This window comes from Periplaneta americana, chromosome 1 (assembly GCF_040183065.1).
Source record: "Periplaneta americana isolate PAMFEO1 chromosome 1, P.americana_PAMFEO1_priV1, whole genome shotgun sequence".
Taxonomy (NCBI): Eukaryota; Metazoa; Arthropoda; class Insecta; order Blattodea; family Blattidae; genus Periplaneta; species Periplaneta americana.
Window position 1 is genome coordinate 100,839,539 of NC_091117.1, and position 26,962 is coordinate 100,866,500.

Sequence of the window (26,962 nt, forward strand, 5' to 3'; positions counted from 1 at the left end):
ATGACGTAGTGCAAAGGGCGGCCACTAGAGGGAACCCAAGAGTTGGAACTCAATCAGAGACGATTCTGTTCGGCGTCGGGGTTGTATCCGGTGTGGCTTAGTGGATAAAGCATCAGCACGTAGAGCTGAAAACCCGGGTTCAAATCCCGGCGCCGGAGAGAATTTTTCTCCGTTCCATCACTCTTCCATCGTATTTATAACTATGATATCGCACCATCTACCCTTAGATACCGGTACTAAATACAATAACCTGTCACTGTTAAATTCGACCTTTTTTACTGCTGATTTTATTCTTTTATGAACATTTATACCCGAATCCACACTTTCAGAAGTCGAAATTGCGATAGAAAAGATGAAAAATTACAAGTCTCCAGGTATTGATCAAATTCCAGCAGAATTAATACAAAAGGGTGGAAGTTCATTATATAGCGAAATTTATAAGGTTGTACTTACTATTTGAGAAAATGAAATTATACCAATGGAAGGAGTCCATAATTGTGCCTATCTTTAAAAAGGGGGACAAGACTAACTGTAGTAACTTTCGAAGAATATCACTTTTGCTAGCGTGGTACAAAATTTTGTCCAATATTCTTTTGAGAAGATTAACTCCATAATATGTAGATGAAATTATTGGAGATCATCAGCGTGGTTTTAGGCATAATAGATCGACTATTGATCAGATTTTTTGTATTCGACAGATATTGGAGAAAAAATGGGAGTATAAGTGTACAGTACATCAATTATTCATAGATTTCAAAAAGGCATATGACTCAGTTAAGAGAGAAGATTTATATAATATTCTTATTGAATTTGGTATTCCCAAGAAACTAGTTCTATTAATTAAAATGTCTCTCAGTGAAACATATAGCAGAGTACGTATAGGCCACTTTCTATCTGATGTTTTTCCAACTCACTGCGGGCTAAAGCAAGGAGATGCACTATTGCCTTTACTTTTTAACTTTGCTCTAGAATATGCCATTAGGAAAGTCCAAGATAACAGGGAGGGTTTAGAATTGAACAGGTTACATCACTCCTTGTTTATGCAGATGACGTGATTATGTTAGGAGAAAATTCACAAACTATTAGGGAAAACACGGGAATTTTACTTGAAGCAAGTAAAGAGATAGGTTTGGAAGTAAATCCCGAAAAGACAAAGTATATGGTTATGTCTCGTGACCAGAATATTGTAGTAAATGGAAATATAAAAATTGGAAGTTTATCCTTTGAAGAGGTGGAAAAATTCAAATATCTTGGAGCAACAGTACCAGTAACAAATATAAATGATTCTCGAGAGGAAATTAAACGCAGAATAAATATGGGAAATGCCTGTTATTATTCGGTTGAGAAGCTTTTATCATCCAGTCTGCTCTCAAAAAATCTGAAAGTTAGAATTTATAAGACAATTATATTACCCCAATCTGCTCTCAAAAAATCTGAAAGTTAGAATTTATAAGACAATTGAATCGCTTATTTCAGAACCCAATCAAGTGCCAAAACAAGAAAAAATGAGTTAATGGCGGCATAATGTTCTATGAGGGTATACACATACATTTTAGTGCTGAAAACAGTCAAATGCTGTCCTCCTTTAATGATCAGGCATTATGGTGTTTAGATCAGAAGCCAGTCAAGTGACACCACTTGGCTGGTTTCTGCAGTAAACTGCGGGTAGATGTTCGTTTTCGCAGTTGTTCGATTTTTTATGAACTCTGTGACAAAGGACCATTTGACAGTATCACCCACAACTTCCCTGTTCGTGGTCACTCGTATTCACCCTGACACTCCAGAGGAATATATGGAGCTTATACGAAAAGTCAGTAAAACAAATTGTTTTACTATTCATAGAGTTACCTCCCAAAACATGGTGGCCTCATTCATACAAAAAGCTTAATAACTCAGACGAAACCCTTGGTAGAAGTGTTCCTAAAGATCAAAAGGAGAGTTTCAAGGACATACAAACAGTTTTCTTACAAAAAGAACACTCCTGGAAAAGTGATAGTAAGGCCAGGAGTGTTCTTGTTGTAAGAAAACTGTTTGTATGTCGTTATCTTGAAACTCTCGTGGAATTATTCAATCAACCTTCACTCTGCTGAAAACAGATCTTGCTCCTGACTTACAACCCAAATGGCCTACCCTTGAGAAAATGTAAGTTTATAAACATAATTTATTAGGCATACTTACCAAAATATTACTTAGGCTTACGTGTAACAATATTCTTTCATTTAAAAGCTTATAAAAACTCTAACATATATTGTACTATAAAATATACTTTTGGACACTCTTCATTAGTGTTTTGGTCTGAGCCCTAAATTTCTTCGTTATTGTTTTAGGTTCCCATTAATATCAAGAAGCTACAAGACCTAAATGTCCTAAAATCTTACCTGGTTGGATATGTACACTTTTATGACCGCATTACTACAGAGGTAGAATGTGCTGCAGAGTTTGTTTATAAGGATTGATTAGCTCCTATCATGATGAGTAGGCATAGCTGATTATTTCATCCTTTTATTAAAATTATATTTCTATTAGCAATGTAGTCTAAACCTAATTAGAATTAAAAACATATGGGTTTTATAACAAAATCGAGAATTATGTCATAAAAATGCATTTCCACCATTCGTTTATTGCAGAAACCGTTAAGTGCAAACATTTTTTCGTATTTTTTACTCCAAAGTTAAAAACGTACAAAATAATTTTCCTTAGATAAAAAGTATTGAAATATGTATTAGTTTCAGCAAAGAATATTAAAACCACTATCAAACAATTTAGTCTGATGCTAGAAAGTTTTATTTTCCCACAATTGGCAAACTTGGCGCTTAACTGGTTTCTGAAATAAGCGATTCAATTAAGTTACATTACCGGTTGTTCTGTGTGGTTATGAAACTTGGACTCTCACTTTGAGAGAGGAACAGAGGTTAAGGGTGTTTGAGAATAAGGTGCCTAGGAAAATATTTGGGCTGAGAAGGATGAAGTTACAGGCGAATGGAGAAAGTTACACAACACAGAACTGCATGCATTTTATTCAACTGACATAATTGTTAGGAACATTAAATACAGACGTTTGCAATGGGCAGGGCATGTAGCACGTATGGGCGAATCCAGAAATGCGTATAGAATGTTAGTTGGGAGGCCGGAGGGAATAAGACCTTTGGGGAGTTCGAGATGTAGATGGGAGGATAATATTAAAATGGATTTGAGGGAGGTGGGATATGATGGTAGGAACTGGACTAATCTTGCTCAGGATAGGGACCAATGGTAGGCTTATATGAGGGCAGCAATGAACCTCCTGGTTCCTTAAAAGCCGTAAGTAAGTAATTGGTAATTTCATTAACAGTCCTAAATGATCAGATAAATGTAGTTGTATAACATCTTGCATATTACTTCTATGTACATTAGTAATAATATTATCAAGACATCTGTTAAGTCTCGTAGGTTTAGCATTAATACAATAAAGTTGTAAGATCTAAGCATGTTACAAAAATCAATTGTGTAACCATCAATATCTTTAGGGTCAAAATTAAGATCACCAAATATAAATATATCATAGTGTTTAAACCTTAAGAAAAGTAATTAATCCTTCCATATTTTGAGTATATAATGCTATATTAGAATTTGATGTTCGATAAACAGTTACAACAATTATATTTAAAGAATTAAGATAATAGCAGAAGCCTCAAAGATTTTCTCAATACAAAATTGACTTATATCAATCAAATTAAATGTAAGTTTATTATTCTTAATGGATATAGATAGCTACATCCCCACGGGTAAAGTTGATATCTAATAATAATAATATTTGTTTATTTATTCTGGCAAAGTTAAGGCCATCAGGCCTTCTCTTCCACTTAGCCAGAAACAAAAGAAGCTGATACAATTTTACAGACCAACAGAAACTACTAGCAAGTTGATAATCATCTGGAACATATAAATTTATCTCATTATTATTTAACTAATGATCATTCACACATAATGCATCACAATTCACTGAATACAAAAATAAAGTCAGCTCATCAAGTTTACATTTAAGTTAATTGACTGGATGGTTATAAAAATAAATATAAGAAATGACACATTCATTACAATTGGCAAACGCATGTTGGAATTGTAATCAGAAGATTTATTAAAAACGTCCTGATTAAACCACTTTTAAGATCAGTTATACCAACAGTTGTCGTCACCTCCAAGACGTCGAGATGATCTGTGCTCTTGGTTAATCCTCTATGATTGTCTGACGTGGATGAAAAAACCACGTACACAAGTTTTAGCTGGCCAGGTATTCGTGTTTAATGCTACCTTCAAATGCTCTTCCACAATGTCAATCTTAAAAGATGAATAAATCTCTAGATGACGAGAGTTCAATTTCTCACAACTTATTACTGGGAGAACAGGCTTCAAAAACTGTATGATACTCTCTTGTTTAAGATCTGGGACAAGTCTATATACATGTAGTGAAATCATTTTCGATACATCTAATACCTTAACATCATTAGTACTCACAACTACTGGTCGTTTCGTTCTCCTATGCGAAACTACCTGTGACCAACTTTCATTATTATTTCTTATAACATTGTTTTGCAAATGTCCGCTAGGTTCAGATTGCTGAGTCACATTTTTAAAGTTTTCGCCCGTGAAAATTACATTTATTTCGGATTTTAACCCTCAGATTTTGTTATCCTGAGAATTTCTTTTTTCACTAGTATTTACACACGAAGATTTATTCTCCTTCACCAGATTTGACTTGGCCCTTGACTTAGCATTCACAGTCTGCTCAGAATATAGTCTATGGCTATTAATTTCATTTAATGTATTCAATGTGTCTACATGCTTAGTTAAAATACTTATTTGTCACGAAGTTCATTAATTATTATTTGTTATTAATATAAAATATACTTCACTAATTTCAAGTCAAGTGTTGTGATAAAGAAACAAAAAAAAAAAAAAAAAGAAGCTTTATGTGAACTAGAAAACGAAAATGGACCTGTCCCCCAAAGCCTTTTCTAGGAATCAATTTTCGACTTGCGACAAAACAATGGTCAATTTGAAAATGTGAGTATCACCCAAGTGACATGTTTTCTCACATTTTGTAGCCTATTTTTCAATCGTTCGGTTCCTTCACCATTCATTCATAGTGTTCTGCCCAAGGGCAGGTCTTTCACCGCAAACTCACCATTCTTCAGTCTTTCCTATTTTCTGCCTTCCTCTTTGTCTCCTCATATAATCCATACATCTTAATGTCGTCTATCATCTAATATCTTCTTCTGCCCCAAACTCTTTTCCCGTTCACCATTCTCTTCAATGGGAATCATTCAGAAGGTAGTTTCTTCTCAACTAGTGACCCAGGCAATTCCTTTTCCTCTTTCTGATCAGTTTCAGCATCATTCTCTCTTCATTCACTCTTTCCCAACACAACTTCGTTTCTTATTCTATCTGTCCACTTCACAGGCTCCATCCTTCTTCATATCCACATTTCAAATGCTTCTATTTGTTTCTCTTCACTTCGTCGTAATGTCCATTTTCTGCCCCATACAATGCCACACTCCACACAAAGCACTTCACTAGTCTCTTCCTTAGCCTTCATCATGTTGAGAATTATATTACAGTTCACTTCCTTGAACTGCTATTCGAAAAATACAGTATAGCTCCTGTTCTGTATTACACAATATTGTCATCCTTTATAATTAGACAATTAAGATATATTACTTAATTCATAAATGGTGAGGGTTAAATAGATATAAGTTTTTTTTTTACAAATTTGCATGAATATTACATGTATATTGTAATTGTATGTAATAAGGTAAGAGCCCAGTTTTGGATATATATTCTCGAAGTGGTGTTAAACAATAGTATATTTTGACATTTCTGAACAAAAATTAATTTAAATTTAAAAAAAGTACACACTAACTTTTGACAAATATAATTAAATTTTATCACTCTTATCATTGAAGATATGCTGTAAGAGAAAATGAACATAACTATCCAATAACGGACATTGGTGCCCTAAAATGGATAATCAAAACAATTGACAAAAAAAATCGATTTTCTAATCATTCTGTAAACTTTTTAAAGAACAATTTTCATGTTCGGATAGCAGGGGCGTATTTTGCGGACTACCGGGGCTACCGGCGGTAGCCCAAGGAAATTACAAAAGAAAAAGTTTATAATATAACATAATGTAATAATTTTGTATTATTAGTTTTACCATTGTAATTAAAATTAAAGTAATTGTTAGATTTATATGCGCTCTCTGCTCTCGAAAAGAAACAAGTTGTCAAGGCTGCATCGCTGGAGAAACCGCTTGCTATGTGAGGTAGCCTGTACCGCGCACGCTGTTCTGTGGCACAACTGCCCGTCCCCCCCTCTCCCTTCTGTTTCCATCGTGCAATGTAGGCAGGTGAGTTGCCGCTCTCGTGATCGGTTTCTTCGCAGGCGCGAAGCAGCAATACGCTTAGTATGCTAGCTCATGAATGTGATTGTGTTCTTGCAGTGCATTATTTTAAATCTGTGATTTGTTCGAGTGTCTAAGAGTTATATTAATTGTGAATTATTAAGTTTTTAATTTCCCAATTAAGTGATATTGTGAAAAATATGGCAGAACAAGTTTCTGGAGAGGTTTGTGTTGAAAATGACTGTGTAATAGAAGGTTTATTAAAAGTGCCTTTTAACCGTCGTACATATCAACGAGAAAGTTGAAATTGTGAAAATGGAAAGACCAACTCCTGAGTTAAATTTGTCCATGGACGTAAAAGAAAAACAGCGAGAGTACACACGCCATTTCACTTCAACATCATATGGTAAGTGGAATTGGTTGTGTGGTACTTCTAAACTGTCTAAACTATTTTGCTGGCCATGTTTGTTATTTAGCCACGAAACTAATGTGTGGTCAAAAGAGGGGTTTTCTAATATGAACTCCCTTCGAACGGCAGTCCTAGAATACGACAAATCAAAAGCTCATATTTGTAGTAGCATGAACTTTGCAAACTTTGGGAAGACAAGAATTGATTTACAGCTAGATAAGCGAAAAGCTCTACACATCAACCAACACAATGCTCTTGTGAAAAAAAAAAATCGGGAGATTTTACTGCATCTTATTAACGCAGTCTGCTTTCTAGGAAAACAAGAATTGGCTTTTCGGGGTCATAACGAGAGTGTGGAATCAGACAATATAGGAAATTATATTGAATATTTAAGTTCCTTAAGTGAATTTGACCATTTACTGGCCAATCATCTTGAGAGTTCAACAGTATTTCGTGGTACTTATCTCGCAATTCAGAATGACTTAATATTTGCTATAAGTGGGGTTATGATAAAGAACATAAAACCTTTTGTGGCCATTGTTGTTGATGAAACAAGTTACTGCTCTAATCAGAGTCAATTGCCCACTGTTTTAAGATACGTCGACAATACTGCCAATGTTCAAGAACGGTTTATAGGATTCACAAATGTCAGTTCGGACAAGACTGCTGCTGCTTTGTTTCAGCATGTGGAAGGTGTTATAGCAGAATACAATGTCGGCAATAAGTTAATTGCACAGACATACGATGGTGCTTCAGTTATGGCGGGAAATATTAATGGCTTAAAAACAAAAGTTCAAGGAAAGTATCCTCAAGCACTATTTGTCCATTGTTACAGCCATGTTCTCAATTTAGTTTTGCAACAAACTACTTCATCCATTCCAGAATGCCGCATTTTTTTCAAAACACTGGCGGGTTTAGCTGCATTTTTCTCATCATCTCCTAAAAGATCAGAAAACTCAAGGAATTTATGAACAAGAAACTCCCAAAAGTAGCACCAACTAGATTGAATTTTACATCTCGGCTTGTAAATACAGTAAAGGAATACAGAGAAAAACGGACTGCTTTCTTTAAAAATATCATTTGTAATGACTCTGAAGAAAACTGGGATGATGCTGTAAATGTGCAGGCTCAAGGATATTTGAATTTTTTCACACAGTTTCAGAATATATTTCTTCTTGAAGTCTATGCTAGAGTGTTCGCACATACAGATGTGCTCTACAATATTCTTCAGACAAAAAGTCTAGACATAGCATACTACTTGCAAGAGGTATCAAAGTTAAAAAAAATACTATATCTGAATTCAGAGGTAGTGGGTTTCCGTCCATATGGAGTAATATGGAAAATGAAAATTCTTCAGCCAATACAATGGAACCACCATTAAAGCGAAGAAAAGGAGATGATGAATTGAAATACAGGCAGCTGTACTACAGCATACTAGATCGTATGCACATGGAAATTACTGACAGATTTTCTGATTATGGAAAGCTTCAGTTCACACATCTTCTAGATTCTCAAAAATTTTCTGCTTATAGATAAAACTTCCCGAATGAGGCACTAAACAAATTATTTCGTCCTATAACAGTCACTTTGATCAAGTACGCTTGAAAAATGAATTAAGTGTAATATATTCAGCAGAAGTCTTTGATTTTTCGAACAAACCTATCCATGAAATATTATCTGCCATATATGACAACCAGCTGAACCAAGTTATTCCTGAAGTCCTTAAATTGGCAACATTAATTGTGACAATACCAGCTACGTCAGCATCGGTAGAAAGAACATTTTCTGCGTTGAAGAGAATAAAATCCTACTGTAGATCAACTCATACACAAGAACGTTTATCCGGCTTGGCACTAATATCCATTGAAAAGTCATTTCTACAGAAACTTTGCAAGTGGCCCAACTGTAATTTCAATGACGAAGTCATCAACGTATTTTCGTCCCAATCAAAACGTCTGGAATTCACATAAATATGTAAGGAATTTTATTATAGGGATTTTAAAATATATTTTGTGTAATAATAGGGTCAGTGGTAGCCCAAACCCTTTAACCAGTATACGCCACTGTCGGACAGTATCACTTGAGCTTCTTCATTTATTATAGAAAGTTTTTTTTATCAAGCATAAAATGCCTGGGATTGGGTAGAAAAGTCTCACTTTGAATGTTTACACTATGCGCAAACAAATCGCTTAAGATGTGCTATGTTTGACAAGCTCTGGCATGTCTAATGAAACCAAACACTGTAACTCTGGCAGGAAATCCATGATTCCCATGACAGTCATCTATGAATCTCCTTTTCCAAGAACCACAACGTTCTTCTTCCTCGTCGTTATCTTCTGCTTCAACTTCATCTTCTTCAGCACTGTCATTGGTACTGCTCTCAAGGATCAGTTTCTTTATCTTCTCTTTTGCTTTATTTTCTTTTTCTTGAATTTCGGCAAGAAACCCATCAGATTTTAGGCATCTTGTTTTGGTTATTTGCCTTTTCATCTTTGTTTGGTGGCTGAAACATTTCCTTTATGACTTCAACCACAGAAGAAATATTTTTGTTCTCCGTATGGTAGGCCTACTTGACATCTCGGCAGATTCATTCTGAATCTCCAATGGACCAGGCTGTGAATTATTAGCCCCTGGATGATTAGGTCTAGAATTAAGAGCATTGTTATCTCCCATCACCATTCCCATTCGAAATTTGCTCTTGTTGATGGGCCATATTCCACTGCCTTCAAAACCATCTACAATATTGTTTGCCAATTAATGGAAATTTCTACAGTCTGCACAAGGCACACAACGATCAATCCGTGTTCTTAATATGCGTATTATTATACTGTAACTACATAATAATGTTTAACTGCAGTAAGTTTCGAGTGAATTATTTATTTATTTATTTATTTATTTATTTATTTATTTATTTATTTATTCTGGTGTAGTTAAGGCCATCAGGCCTTCTCTTCCACAACACCAGGAATACAAATACAATAACAGAAATAAAAAGGAAAAAAAAAACACTATAAACGAAGTCAAGTCATACAAAAATATACACAGGTTGCAGTCACACAAACTTTAAATGAGTGATTAAGTATAATTAATTGTATCCTAATTAACTAACATAAACAAGAAACTTACGATTTTAATCTGGAGTAAAAAAAACACAAATCAACACTTCTAGCAATATCTAAAAAGCATTAAACAAGACAAAATTTTCCAATTTAATTTTGAATTGTGATAAAGTCCGGCAGTCCCTGACATCATTAGGTAGCGAATTCCAGAGACGAGGTATTTCTACAGTGTACGAGGATGAGTATAGAGATGTTCTATGATGAGGGATAGAAAGAAGTGCTTGATGTCGGTTTCGAAGAGTTGTAAGAGATTGAAAGCACGATAAGAGATAATTCGGAGTAGAAGTATGCATGATTCTAAATAGAAGAGACAGTGAATGTATTGTTCTTCGTTCCTTAAGACGCACTCATGAAAGTAACTGGAGGGAAGGTTTTATATGGTCAAATTTACGAGTATTGCAGATGAATCGTATGCACACATTATGAACACGTTGTAGTCTCTCAGCTAAGAGTGAACTTACATTAGTTAGTAAGGAATCGCAATAATCAAAATGGGGCATTACAAGCGTCTGAATAAGATTCTTTTTTAGACTAAGTGGTAGAAATTCTTTCATATGAAACAAAGAGTGAAGTTGAGAAAATTTTTTTTGCAAGTGTGTGTTACTTGGGTGTTCCAATTTAGATCGCTATCCATAAAAATGCCAAGATTTTTAACTGTTTCACTGTATTTAACAATAATCCCATTCAATGTTATATGTGGTATAGTACCACTATCAAGAGTACTTCGTAGACGATTATGTCCCATTACGATTGCTTGTGATTTCTCTGGATTTAACCTTAATCCAAATTTGTGTGACCACAGTGAAATCGAATTTAAGTCTTCGTTTATTTTATTTACTGCGTCACTAGTCTCATCAGGGTGGAAATGCAAATAAATTTGCAAGTCGTCAGCATACATATGGTATTTGCAGTGTTTTATCATTTTAGTCACGTCATTAATATAGATCATGAAGAGTAAAGGTCCGAGAACTGATCCTTGTTGAATTCCAGATTTCACGACACACCATCTTGAAGAATAATCGCATGCAATGACACATTGTTGACGTTCGCGAAGGTAAGATTCAAACCAAGTAACAGAACTTTCAGAAAGATTCAGAAGTCTTAATTTACATAATAGAAGGTCCGTGTCAACTGTATCAAATGCCTTACTGAAGTCAAGTAATGTCAGTAATGTTAATTTACGTTCATCTGTGGCTTCACGTATATCCTCGTTCTCTTTTAGTAGTGCTGTAGTCGTACTATGTCCATTTCTGAACCTGGATTGGTATTCGTCCAGTAAGGCATGTTTGGTTAGATAGTTCATTAGTTGTTTGTGAACAATACGTTCCAGAGCTTTTGATAGGGCAGGTAGGATACTAATTGGACGGAAATCATTTGCACATAATGGGGTTTTAATTTTAGGGATCAGACGGATAAAGGCTTTCTTCCAGAGGTTCGGGTAGGTAGAAGTTATGAGTGAGGCGTTGAATATATGTGTTAATGTCGGCAGTATTATGTCCAATATTTTCTTCAATAATATTATACTAATATTATCCACACCTTCAGCTTTAGAAGTAATACGTTTTATTGCCGCTCTCATTTCAGTTTCTGTGACATAAGTGAAGAAAAATATTTCACTATCCGGAATTGGAGTCATTTGTAATTCGTTAACTGTCTGCTGTTTGTCGACCGTATCCAAGGTTATTGACTGTACAGTTGCAAAATGGTCATTTAGTTCGTCAAGAGAAACTGGCACACTGTCTACCTGAGACTTGGGATTTCCTAAGCCAATTGTCCGTAAGTTTCTCCACAGTTTGGAAGGGTCAGCTCCCCCTTTCAAGATGTTATGAAAATGTCTCAGTTTTGCGTTTCTAATGGCTTGAGTAGTTCTGTTACGTAAGAGTTTATAATAATGATAAGAGATTTCTCTCTTGTCATGTTTAAACGTTTTGTATGCAGCGTTTCTGTCCGTAATCATACTACGTATGTCCTGAGAAATAAATTATTTCCTTCTGTTATGCACAAACAACGTTTACTCTCTTCCAGCGTCATCCGACAACTACAGAAAATAATTTTCCTTGGTAACGTAGTGAATGCCAATATTTAAAGCCTTTTATACGTATATGAGTTTTTACTGTGATCAGAATTAGGTTTTGAGTATTCCACAGTTCCAGGACACGGTAGAATACCCAAAAGCCTAATTTTGAAGGTCTGACATGTCTCAGCTTTATGTACATACAAAATTGCCTCATTTAATTAATTGCAATTATGCATTACTTTTGGACAGTTCTGTATATAAAGCATTATAAAAGAGCATAATATTTTGAATCTACGTAAAGATTAATTTTTTGTTCCTGTTACGGTAACAACAATTTGAGACGTAAGTTATTATTCGTCAAAACAAAACAAAAAAAGTATGTTATAATAAACATTGGCCCGAAAATTAATATATTTTAAGAATTACAATACAGTGAAATTGGTATAGTAACAGCATAATATCTTTTAATGTGAGCTATTTGCTTGTTTTTTTATTGAAATGAAGTAAAGAAGAGTACACAGGCAGATATGATGCACGAAAAAAGAATCGAAGCACAGGATGAATTATTACCATGTTTTCTGCTAGTACTTCTAAAAGTATGTACCGTACTTTTCATGCGGTCCCTTGACATTCCTACACAACACAATGTTTAAAAAATGTCTGTAATTTGATTTTTTATGTAATTCGAAGTGAAATACAATGACATTCAGTTCCAAAATTACTAAAACCTGCACGCAATATAGCGCCAGCAGACTGTCACCCTCTCTTCAGATGAAGAGGAGCCATAACATCCAGAGAAACCATTGTCTATATTGGCGCGAAACCAGGTGGCCCAGGTTCGATTCCCGGTCTGGGCAAGTTACCTGGTTGATGTTTTTTCCGGGGTTTCCCCTCAACCCAATATGAGCAAATGCTGTGTAACTTTTGGTGCTGGACCCCGGACTCATTTCACAGGCATTATCACCATCTCATTCAGATGCTAAATAACCTAAGATGTTGATAAAGCGTCGTAAAATAACCCACTTAAAAACAAACCATTGCCTACAATCGCCCAGGCTATGCACAACATACAAGAATTAAAATGCTATGTTGAAGGACAACAAAATATGAGTTAAACAATTTTCCAATCGTTCAGTGAACTCGAAGAATTTTTGCATGAATCAAATATTAAATGTTAAAAAAATAAAAAAGTATCAAACTTTTCTAAAAAATTTTAATGTTCTGTATTTTTACAATGTTGTACAAAATCTTGAATAAATAATTTTTCTCTTATTATTACACTGCATTTAGTTTTTATACAAGAAGTTTCGGGTACAATTCCCATGGAGACTATAAATTTTGTTGGTTGGTTTGGACCTTTTCTTTAAAAGACGTTGATATATTTAAATTAAAATGTCTCTGGCATAGAAAGTAAGAAAACAACTGTAACTTGTTGAATTCTGATTCTTGGATAATTCGATCGTTTTTAATAACTCATTCAACTTCGAATTAACCAAGTTCGACTGTAGTAGATGCGTGAATTTAATAAAATTAATAACCTAACCTGTGGCTAAATTATATTATTTTTCAGATAAAAATTAAATGTTGTATGTTGTGCCATCTATTGTAAATAAAATGAATCCAACATAATTTTTTCTGTAATTTATCAGATGGCTGGAAATCGTAGATACTCAAACTTTTAAGGGGACATTATGATGAAATAATGGTAAAAAGTTAAGAAAATCCACTTAAAATGTATTGTTACTCTCTATTTAGACTGACCTCAAAAAGCTAATTAATATATATTCCCATGACTATTTTCAAGCTTTTGAGCCAATATGAACTAAAAATTTTGAAAACTTTGTTGCAAGGAGCTTTTTTAGTCAACGTCAATGTAAAATATATTTAAAAATATAATTTCAAAACTACTAGCCTTAATGGCACCAAATTTTATATAGATGATAGTATTGTAAGCATGTTTAAGCCTATGTTGTTTAAAATTCATAAATTTTGGATAAAAGTTGCAGAGGTTTTAAAAATCACATAGGTAGGTAAGTTATAATTCTTCCGGCCATCTTACAAGTAATCTTATAGCAAAGTAGTAGTATTTAAAGATGCCCAAACCAATTTTAACAAGTCAGGAAATAAACAATTAGAAACAATAAGCATACCATACTTGATAAAAAATATATATACAGTACTATAATATATTGTGCATAATAAGAATAAGCTACCTTGTCATATGTGCTGTATGTGTTACAATAACTTTGCAGGGTTCCTGGTGTATGGCTTCTGTGTGGTGTGCAGTTGTCACCGCAGTTTAAGTCGGAAACAACATTGGACAACTCCTAGAACATCTAGAACAGGGATCTAAGTCTACCCAAAGTTGACCTGTACCCGCTCTTCTAACCCACTGTACACAAATATTGAAAGTATGTTAGGACTTACTTCAAAACAGTATTTAATCATCTCTTTAACTGTCTTAGCAAATTAGATATTTCACTGCTCTCTTATTACTATGTGTTAACTAACACTATCCATGTTTTAATTTGTTATATTTTTCTTCAAATATTAGTGCCAGCTATTTCTTTTTTCGATTTTATGTGGCAGGTACGCTAATTGGAAATTAACGTGCTAATCAATATTAACATTTAATAGGTGTAAGAAAAAATGCCTTTCTAAGAAATAATTTTTCCCTTGATGTGAAGTGTGTCCTTCATTTGTTGGTGTATTACCCATATACGAAAAACAATTAAACACAAAGACCATCGTTATATTCAACTTGAACTTCATTACAGTACCGTACCACTTGTTTAACAATGCGGTATCAAGAGAGTAGTTATCTGGCACCAATGGAATTGGCAGTGGTAGGTTATTAATTTGCCAAGATGAATTGAGGACCGTTTTTGCAAAACTTGCTAACTGCAAAATTTGCAAAATTGAGATTTTTATGGATTCGTTAACATAAGGCAGGCCTCTACATGATGTTCAAAGCATCTTAGTAAAATTGGGTTATTCCTCTTCATTATAGTGTGTTTTTTCAAAACTTGCTTTCTGCTATAAGTGAGAGTTACAGCAAAACTTGCTTATTATAGTGTTTTGTCTCTCCTGTAAAATTTAGTTTTTTCAGTTAGCAAGTTTTGCAAAAACGGTCCTCAATTCGAGGATTCACCATGGGATTATCTAACATTCGCCTTATAGTTGTAAAAACCGTTTGAATAAAAAAAAACAAATACCGGATCAGCATAAGCGAGATTTGCAGCCCTGGACCAACAGTCCCATTTGCTAACTCTTACATCCATTTATTTTGTTTGGAGTACTCAATACACTTTTTTGTAATATCAATTTTTATCTTCAATATTTCAATACAATATTATTGGGTTGCAGTTTTCATATTCACTTCTGTACTTCACTGTACTTTCACTCGTAGGCTTATTTTATTTATTTATTTATTTTTTTTATTTTAGTAGGTTATTTTACGACGCTTTATCAACAGCTTAGGTTATTTAGCGTCTGACTGAAATGAAGGTGATAATGCCGGTGAAATGAGTCCGGGGTCCAGCACCGAAAGTTACCCAGCATTTGCTCATATTGGGTTGAGGGAAAACCCCGGAAAATACCTCAACCAAGTAACTTGCCCCAACCAGGACTCGAACCCAGGCCACCTGATTTCGCGGCCAGACTCGCTGTTACTCCACTCGTAGGCTTATATTGCCACAGACCGCAGTAACAGAATATAGAAGCCTGGACCTCTAGGTAGCTATATAAGTTAGAAGATTAAATTAAATTAGAGAGACTTAATTTGACAGAGAAGAAGAGAGTATCTGAGTACTATATTACGTACCGTATGTACAAATATGCTTACATGCTAGAAACGAGGAGATTTCATAATTTCAAAATTAAACTTGTAATTTTAAAACCTTAAATTATATTTACTTACTTCATTTCCAGCAAGTTTTAAGAAGGGTTCCCAATTTTAATCCGACAGAAAAACTGGAAATGAGCAACATAAATATTGGACTGACACATTTTGTAGAGATGCTTCTTGATGTTTGAGTGGCTCCTGCAACTAGGACCCAGAGTAGAGGGAAATGTATGAACATCACACCACATGAAAGTATTGAACTCCAACATTCAGTACAGCAGAATTCACGAAATGAAGATATCTCTGATTCATCCTCTTCTGAAGACACTTTGGAAGCCAATGGTTCAGATAGCACAGAATGTGTCATTTGTGTAAGCTGTGGTCGTGAAGTAAGCCTGGACAAGTCCACTGCTGTGGAGTAATGGCTCTAACCGTGAAACAAGAGGGCCCACATTCAAATCTTGGTTGGGACACGTTACCTGGTTGGGGTTTTTTCCAGGGTTTTCCCTCAACCGATTGAAACAGAATTCCTGGGTATCTTTTGGCGTTGGACCTCGGACTCATTTCGTCATCATTAATTCGCATATTCATCATTAATTCACATCCCTACAATAGCTTGGGTTAAGATCACTGTACGGCATTCTGTACTTATACAAGATCGTGGTTGTTCTGCTACCCATCATTCACAGAATAGGAGTGGTGAGCACAATAAGCCTCAGCCTGCAGTGTAAGTCTTCGAGTCCCTCCTCTATACAAAGGAAAAAAAAAAAAGCCTGAACAAGATTGGGTACAATGTCAGATTTGCAAGGGATGAGTACCGTACATGAGAAGAGTGCAGGATTTCCCAGAAAGCAATACAAATACCCTAATTGTACAAAAAGTGAGTGTAAAGGTGAAAAGAAAAAAAATTGCGAAAATAATATTTGATTCTGAACATTTAAATTTGCTTAATTTTGTATTTTTATTTCTGCTCATAATTGTAAATACGTGTATATCATTAAAAGAAAATTTATTATAATCTTACGAAGCCATACTAATACATGTACTTGAAAGCATAAATAACATGTACAGGTAAGACGAGTATCTAAAGACACTCGTATTCAACAATATAAATCATATAAATATTTTATTTTATCTCTGCCTCTGTGTGCAACATCACAGTTTGTGGTGAGGGGGAAGGGATATACCAAAAGGTTGTAATGCTTTTTTATACTGTGATGCCCACGACTAAGATAAGCCACTTGAAATTTAACAGTCACTCACCGGCGAGATATAATGAAACATCTGTAATACATGCAAAATTCATTATGTCCGAAGTCATCCCACATTGAGAGGTGACTACGGACAATATTTATATTTGTTTATTCATTGTTAAGAGCAGAAATGAATCATCAGATGACTGAAAGAAAGTAATGGTCTCTTAAACCAAATTATAGTAATTTAGCAATTACCGTACTTCTGATACCCAAAATTTTGTCAAGAGGTAGTGAGGTCATTATTAAAATTGTTTACAATTTACATTACCAGTAACTTATTTTAAATTTGGTGTATTATTATTATTATTATTATTATTATTATTATTATTATTATTATTATTACACAACGCAGAACTGCATGCATTGTATTCTTCACCTGACATAATTAGGAACATTAAATTCAGATGTTTGAGATGGGCAGGGTAAGTACTACGTATGGGCGAATCCAGAAATCCATATAGAGTGTTAGTTGGGCGACTGGAGGGAAAAAGACCTTTGGGGAGGCCGAGTCAGAGAGGGAGGATAATATTAAAATGAATTTGAGGGAGATGGGATATGATGATAGAGACTGGACTAATCTTGCACAGGATAGGGATCGATGGCGGGCTTATGTGAGGGTAGCAATGAACCTGGAGGTTCCTTAAAAGCCATTTGTAAGTAAGTCTTATTATTATTCGGGCTTAGGTAAAGGCGGCAGTGAACCTCTGGTTCCTTAAAAGACATTTGTAAGTAAGTACCTATTATTATTATTATTATTATTATTATTATTATTATTATTATTATTATCATTATCATTATTATTATTATTATTATTATTATTATTATTATTATTATTATCATGTTACGGTATATTTATTAATATTATACTATGTTCTAATAGAACATAATCATGAATATCCTTATAAAAACAATGAAAAGTAATTTTTTCACAGTCATCAAAGTTTAACAAATTTTAACTTCTGTTTAATTTTATATACCGGTAATAAAAAATGCTTGTGTCATTATTACACTTATACAATAATTATATATATGAGGGAGTCAGAAGCAAAGAGGTACAAGAAACATTTCTAAAAAATGAGTTAAGTGCACCCAGGGTACGCTAAAGTATAAAAAATTTTAGCGGCAAAGGGATATATATTTTAAGGACATCACATATTAAAATTTAAAACCAAAACTTCACGGAATTTACGAGCGTTTAATCATTTTCAACCACATTTTCTCAAAAGTAACTGCCGTATATATATATATATATATATATATATATATATATATATATATATAGTCAACAGTTATTTGTATATGCCAGGCAAGACATTTCACTTTACAACTTACTTACAAAGGCTTTTAAGGGGAGAGGGTGGTATTTCTTAAAACTTTTTTCCTATTTGGTGTAAAATATTAATTTTTTGTATGTAGAGAGCTCATAGCTGTGGCAACTCAACCAAATAAAAATATTTTGAAAAAGAAATTATTTGGGGACCCAAATTTGAAAAAAATATACCCAATGCAGGATTGTACTAAAACCGATATATCTAAACCGTTTTTAAAGATAGATTCAAACAATTTTTTGCAATGTATTTGCAAAAGAATTTTCTACAAACAGTCTGTAACAGAATTTTGATATTAGTTCCTACGTTTGTAAAATAAACAATTAAAATTTAATAATAATTTTCTGATTTCCTTTCTTGCAAACAAACGGACATATTTTTTAAATGAAATCAATTAACAAAATTCCGTTACAGAGAAAAGTTTCCTAATAGTCTAAAGAATGTATGTTCTAAATTTCATGCATGTATCTTTAACAGTTCAGAAATTATATCCATTTTTGTCTGGCAATGTAGCAAAAAAAATGAAGTTACTGGAAACCGATAAAAGCGGGCGTGTGATTTAAAAATCCATAGTGCAGAAAATTTAAAAATGACGCCTTAACATTCGATAAGGGCACAAATACCCACAAAATGTTATGCATTGCATTCCACACATATGAAAGGGTATTTTAAAGAAAAAAATTTTTTTTTTTTATTTAATTTACCTGAAACAACAATAAAAATGGGCGAGTGATTTAAAAATCCATAATGCAGGAAGTTTAAAAATGGCGACTCAACATCCGATAAGGGCACAAATACTCACAAAATGTTATGCTATGCATTCCACACATATCACAGAGTATTTTAAAGAATTTCTTTGTTTTTTGAAAATTTACTAATTTTTCACCAAAAAATACCATCCTCTCCCCTTAAGGAACTTGGAGGTTCATTGCCACCCTCATATAAGCCCGCCATCGGTCTCTATCCTAAGCAAGATTAATCCAGTCCCTATCATCATATCTCACCTCCCTCGAATCTATTTTTATATTATCCTCCCATCTACGTCTCGGCCTCCCCAAAGATCTTTTTGGGCATGATTGCGTACAGGGGCAGTGGCATTTTCTCTAAGGTTGGAGCACAGTTTAGGTGTGTGTATATTACTCGAAAATTAGGAGCTAGAAAATACTGAGAATAGGACGCATGTCTATATGACATTTTTTTTCGATTAATACACACACACACACACACACACACACACAAACACACATACCTAAACTGTACGGAAGTGCGCCCGTCTTTTTCCCTCTGGCCTCCCAACTAACACTCTCTATGCATTTCTGGACTTGCCCATACGTGCTACATATGCTGCCCATCTCAAACGTCTGGATTTAATATTCCTATTTACTATTATAGATTTTTTATTAATTTTTCCTACAGAATAATATCTGTAATATTGACAATTAATATTTGAGGAGAAAAATTTGCTCCGGCACCAGGGATCGAACCCGGGTCCTTGGTTCTACATACCAAGTGCTCTGACCACTGAGCTACGCCGAATCCAATCCACAGCACCGGATCGAACCTTCCTCCTTCAGTGTTTCCCTTTGTGACCTGACTCCAAGTTAGACATATATGTTGACGTCCTCAAATACTAATTGTCAATATTACAGATATTATTCTGTAGGACAAATTAATAAAAAATCTATAATATTCTCATAGCTGCAGTGCATATATTTGTACAGATTACTGTGCACGTAACTGCGGAATCCCGGCCAAACAAGTCACTCAGCTGAGTCCACTCCTAGTATAATGGCAGTTGACATTTGACATACCGTCAACCGGGTATACTTTACACATTTCTAGAAAAATGTTTAGAAGGCAGCACATTACAATGTATAGCAACTCCGTGGAACTGATTCTATGTGACAAAAGCTCACATGTGTGGTAGACTGAATTGTGTGCCATTATTAAAACTGTTATACACCATTTTTCTAGAAATGTGTAAAGTTACCCCCCCTTGTGTAAAGTATACCTGGTCGACGGTATACGTCAACATATATGCCTAACTTGGAGTCAGGTCACAAAGGGAAACATTGAAGGAGGAAGGTTCGATCCGGTGCTGTGGATTGGATTCGGCATAGCTCAGTGGTCAGAGAGCTTGATATGTAGAACCAAGGACCCGTGTTCGATCCCCAGCGCCGGAGCAAATTTTTCTCCTCAAATATTAATTGTCAATATTACAGATATTATTCTGTAGGACAAATTAATAAAAAAGCTATAATATTTTCATAGCTGCAGTGCATATATTTGTACAGATTACTGTGCACGTAACTGCGGAATCCCGGCCAAACAAGTCACTCAACTGAGTCCGCGCCTAGTATAATGGCAGTTGACATTGGACATATACGTCAACATAGGCTATATGCCTAACTTGGAGTCAGGTCACAAAGGGAAACATTGAAGGAGGAAGGTTCGATCCGGTGCTGTGGATTGGATTCGGCGTAGCTCAGTGGTCAGAGTGCTTGGTATGTAGAACCAAGGACCCGGGTTCGATCCCTGGTGCCGGAGCGAATTTTTCTCCTCAAATATTAATTCCTAATTACGTCAGGTGAAGAATACAATGCGTGCAGTTCTATATTGTGAAACTTTCTCCATTCTCCTATAACTTCATCTCTCTTAGCCCCAGATATTTTCCTAGGCACCTTCTTCTCGAACACCCTTAATCTCTGTTCCTCTTTCAAAGTGAGAGTACCAGTTTCACAACCATACAGAACAAATGGTGATATAACTGTTTTATAAATTCTAACTTTCAGGTTTTTTGAGAACAGACTGGATGACAAAAGCTTCTCAACCAAATAATAACAAGCATTTCCCATATTTATTATGCATTGAATTTCCTCCCGAGTGTCATTTATATTTGTTACTGTTGCTTCAAGATATTAGAGCTTTTCCATCTTTTCAAAGGATAAATTTCCATTTCATACTACATTCTGGTCACGAGACATAATCATATACTTTGTGTTTTCAGTATTTTCCAAACCTGTCTCATTTCACTTTACATAACAGGAAAATCCATTGAACGAATGAAATATATTGAAATATATGTAATTTTTTAAGTTCAAGGTTCAAACCCTGTAACCTCCTCTTGCGTGCACCCCTGGTTGAGAGACTGTAAACTATGGTTTTAGTCCATAAACATATTATTATGCAGGCATTGGTGATACTAAATTTGTTTGCATGTTATTTTACTGTTAATATTAAGAATGCCGAGTTTATAAAAGCATAAAAAATCGCCCCAGATTACTACCATTTCACTATCACCAATTCCATTAACACTAAGAATGCTGGGTTTGCAGTGAAAGACCTCCCCTTGGACAGAAAACTATGAATGAAATGAGTGTGATCACTGATAGGCCTATATGCAATGGAGGGGGGGGAGGAACTGACCATTCTACTCCATTATCTCCTGGCTTAGTTGCTTCATATGTGATGCCTTATTCGTATCACTTCTGAGATTCCAATATATCTTCGGACAGCTGACTAAACAACAACATATTCAAACATAATGTTTTATGTCTGTTTCAGATCACAGTTCATCCGTCTTTCAAAGTATTGTGCATAACAGGACCAGCAGGACAACTGGAAGAAGGAAGAATAAACATTTTGCAGTCTTACATGAAGATCAAAAACACGAAATAATGTGTTCCATGCTGTAATTATTATTATCTGAGTTCTCAATCTGAGGAAATTGCAGAAATTCATGGCAGTAATTAGGACATTGAATTTAATTCAGAAATTATTTTCAATTATGATTTTCTGCTTTGAAAATCGATGCTTCACCCCTGTACTTATAATAGGAATCAAAGCCATAAAAAGTTCTGGAAAACTAGCTGAAAGAGAATAAATTTTTCACTATGAATAGAGAAGTTCACTTAATTCTGTGGCTTTGAGATCCCATGACTAAGAGTCGATTGCATACTTAGAATCGATCATGCATGTACTAAGAAACTGTCTTTGCTGTGTAACAGCTTCAGGGTCATTCCACGAAATTAAGGACAAAATCACTGAATTTTTAAATAATTTTGTATGGAACTTTCATATTTCCTTGAAGTACATTGAATGAACTTTCAGAACATTAACATATTTTCTTCTGGAAATGTGTTATTCTTTTATTGTTCCGCGAGCTTGATAATAATATATATATCACTGGTCAACAATGATTTTGTTAAATAAATAATTTCGGGTGTTTCTTATATATTGCCACCTGGTGATTCCAAAAATGAAGTCAGAAATTTTCTATCGTACCTTTTTTTTTATTTTGAAAATAATTTTTTTCCTCTTTATTAGCATTTCTGGTATATAATATGCTGATTGGAAGGAGTATTTTACCATAAAGTGGGGTTACTTTGTTTTTTAGCTATTTGTGTAGAAATTCAAAATAATAGGTCCACTAACAAAATTTCAACGAGATAATGGTACACATAAATTTTAGAATAATTTTTAGAGGTAGTATCATTGTTTCAAAGTGTGTGCTGCATATTTGCTAATAGAAAAACACATTCGAATGAGTTGTACGATACAAAGTTGACCCCTGTTTGAGGTTACTTTGTCTCACTTGATAATTTCAATTGTTCTTTGAGACTGTGGCAATGTGAGACAAAGTTGTACCATAAGAATTAATTCTACAGCTTGTAAATTATCTTATCTTGTACCGTATTGAAATTCAAAATCTACAAAAAAATCTTCATCATCAGATGATTCTTCTGGTGAACTCTTTACTACACGTCTTATTTTACTTCTATCCTTGTGTCATGGGCCTCATAGTACTAGTGCTGGGGCCATTTCCATTTCTAACATCTGAATCGGGGCAAATGTTTTGTCCTGTTTTTGTTTTTGCTAGACAGCTAGAGAGTTCAAAATCTTTATTGGTCGAGATTATCTCTTCCAAGAACGACTCCCCAATCATGTCAACTGGAACCTGCTCATTTTGTGTTTAGGCGATCAATAATCTAGTGTTTATTTATTGGAAACACACTAGCTTTTCGAAAACCAGACTTTAGCTTTTCTTTTGTTGTCGGTTTCAGTGAATCTAAAGCTTCCTTCAATAAGGTTGGAAACAAGTCCTTAGGAAAAGTGTTATTTCTTACCCCACTCTCTGATGTTTTCCATGACCTTAAGACATCTCTCTATTTCATTCTGAGTGGCCGAAAATAGGCAATGTCCAGTAGCCGGGTAAGGTGAGTGGAATTTGGAGGTAAGCATACGAAGGAAATATTTTTTGACAGGTTTTTGGAACAAATTGGCTGATATGACAATTCAAATTATCACCTATGATGACCTTTTTTCCTGCTTTTTCAAGACAGGAATCAAGTGTGTTCTCAGATGCCTTTCTTTAACTATATTGACCCGACTTAAAGGCATATAAACAATTTTGAAGTTGTTCAGGACTATAGTTCTTGTAGTACCTGGAACCGGGACTTCTTTTGTATTTTCGAGATATGTTGGATCTAAACCAGGACCCCCTTTTCAAAAGGAGAACTAAGTAGTCCCGCGGGGTGTTGTGAACACCCCAGTCAGATATTACGGAACTCGTAACTATATATTCAGTAAGCATTAACTTCTGAAACTTTCAGTACCTTTATTGGAATTGGTAAGGCAACAATAACCGTAAACATTTTTGAAATCGGAATTCACATACTCGAGATAATAACGGTTTAATTGGGTAGGGTGGTTAAGCACGACTGCTTAAGGGTTAAGTGCGATGTTTATGTTTAAGTGCTCACTCTGTCTCGTAATTATTGCAAGCACCCTTCAACGAGTTCGTACCGTTGCTTACGAGATTATACAAGCTGGCGCATAGAGCTTGAAAAACGAGTCTGAAGTGGTTCCCTCGTAATGCCAATTCCGCCGCTCGGAGCGCTGTTCTGCCCTATATATTCATAGCAGAACACTTAAAAGACATTGACATTTGGGACATTTAAAGGACTCATCATTGCTTATTAAATGCTTCGTACAATATTTTATGGACAATAGACGTAATTTGCAAACTTCTACTCCTCAATTATATTACAATAAAAGGCTGTCATTCTTGATATTAAAACATATTACATATAAACTGAGGGGCTGTCTGCTCTGTACTTCAGTTCATACACCAAACATTTCCGGAAATAAATTAACTTGACATCTTACATATACGCACTATAGCCTACCCTTTTCACCTAATATTATTAATATTGTTATTAAATAAGATATTGCAACTAATTAAGGTACTGCATTATCTTTAATTTCCTTGAATTCATAATTACGCATTTGCAAGAAGGCCTAACTTTTCCCTCTCTTTTAAAAAAAAATACGGACGTCACAATAACTGAGAAGTATAATTATTGCGCGATTTTTTCTTGCAGTGGTGAAAACATTTCTATAGGCCTACTGATTAATCTATTGAGCATAGTAATAGTAAACGCTGTAGTATTTTAGTGCGTGTACGCCTACTCAGCTCTTGTAAAACGAAATTTTCACTTTCACTTTCAACGGAACACTTACTTACCTGGGTATATTCAGTTCTTGTATCTTGCAGTAAATTATCCATTTGTGATCATCTTTCCAATATAACCTCCCATTGAAACGACCACTTAAAATCATGAGCTAGAATTTATTATTTTAAAAACATTTCCACGTACATACTGTTATAATTATTATGAACCACAATACAAAAGACAACACTGTGAAATTGGACTAATTTACCAAGATCAACATCAATACCGGTAGTATAAAATCACATATAGGCCTAGGCTATATTATTTCATTACTTTATGGTATTAATTAGAAGAATTAATTTTGAAGAATTTACAAATATGCTGAAATAATTTATGACACCTCTTATAGAAATGTAAAAATATGTATGTACATTTTGAAACAATGGGTATAGCACCACTTGAAAATGTTGAGCATTTTAACAGTAACTTGTAAATTGTTCCATCACGTTGTCTATAGTGTTCATTTATTGTAGCACTTTTAGAACGAACGTGGTTCACATACATAAGAAGAAATGACGATGGAATGAGTCTAACACATACAGTTTTTCTTTAATTTTTAGCAAATGATGAAGTTGAATATATACTGTTACTTCATATCCTAACATAAGTAGAGTTGCCACCATAGATGTAACACCTGAAATGAATATTATAAAATAAATTAATGTATTGGTAATGATACAAGAATAAAAAGAAATTAGGCTAGACATAACCTCACAAAATTACAAACACATGCTAAAACAAAACAAAAAAAAAAACTTTACGTATCCGTATATAATAAAACTAGATATTCCAGATATAATTTGTTTCACACGATAACCACCTCAGCCTATTTCGGCAGCAGCCATTATTAGTTACAGTTTGAGGTGCATACCTAATCTCATACTAACCTTGTTAAGTTCTCTAACCTAATTCACTGATAATTACGTAACAATACACAGGTCTAAAATACAGACAAATACACATTAATTACCTAATAAGTACAGCATGAAGATAATTCATTAATTTTGTCGGTATTTTCTAAAAGAGAAAGGGAAAATAGTAACAACATTATCTTCAATGTTTACATCACGTCGTTCACATTTTCATTAGGCCTATATCAGTAATGCTTGGTAAGTGAAACAATGCATGAAATTATTTTACATTTCGGGTCACATCATTCGAGAGTCGGAAAATGCAATTCGCCACTTTTAACATAGCATTGCTTGTTATACGAGAGAACTTTGACATTTACCTTAACCTATAAAGATACGACCTGTTGGTACCGAGTTCTTCACATAGCAAAACACAGACAATTTTCGAATATAACTTAGCTGAACAAACTTCAAATAACACTGTAATATGCTTGGCATATTTATAATATTCGTACTCAATCAGTAATGCACAATTAATCGAACTATTTTCACGATGCACAATGCTTTGTAATGGTACTATTCATCATTTCATAGGGCAGAGAGGCGAACCTAGCGGCAGAAATTGTCATGACTCACAGAGACCTACTCTCGATCGTGCTATGCGCCAGCTTGTGTAATCCCGTAAGCAACGGTTCGTACCATTACACCATCTAGCTTGTTGCCTTATACCAAAGACGTTGTAGTTATATATCTAGACACACAATTGGCGCTGGTGTCGTGTACAAATTTGAAACCTCTCGCTCAGGTTCGCGCGACGCCATGTTTGGGGAGCATTCGGAGTTTAGAAAATACCATTGAGTATATAGGCGTTTTCTTAGTGGATTTCCCCCTTCACTGTAATATAACTAAACTTATTTACGTATTTTCTAACGTATAATATAAAATAACAGAAGTAAATCTAAATATTGTAACTAAGCATTGTTTTAAATATAAACGCCTTATATTGCTCATAAATAGACTTATTAGTTTATTTCTATTTCCTAAGACCGAATACATGGAATATTTTTACTTATGTTATTATATACGTTAGAAAACACGTAAATAATTTATTTAAATTATATTACTAAGAGAGGAATGTCCGTTAAAAATGTCTATATACCCAACGGTATTATCCAAACATCTAACGCACTGTAATAATAATCCTCAGTGTTTTGAGAATCAGAGGCGATATGACTCTTCTA

General features: G+C 34.4%; 1 long non-coding RNA gene across 2 annotated transcripts in view; it reads left to right on the forward strand.

The window, feature by feature from the left end:
- LOC138698753 (uncharacterized) overlaps window positions 1-24,158 on the forward strand; it is a 109,306-nt gene extending 85,148 nt beyond the window's left edge. For both annotated transcript variants that reach the window (XR_011331935.1, XR_011331936.1), the window contains 2 exons: window positions 14,180-14,338; window positions 21,920-24,158. This is a non-coding gene — a long non-coding RNA (uncharacterized lncRNA). The remainder of the gene's footprint in view (window positions 1-14,179; window positions 14,339-21,919) is intronic.
- The last annotated feature ends 2,804 nt before the right edge of the window (window positions 24,159-26,962 follow it).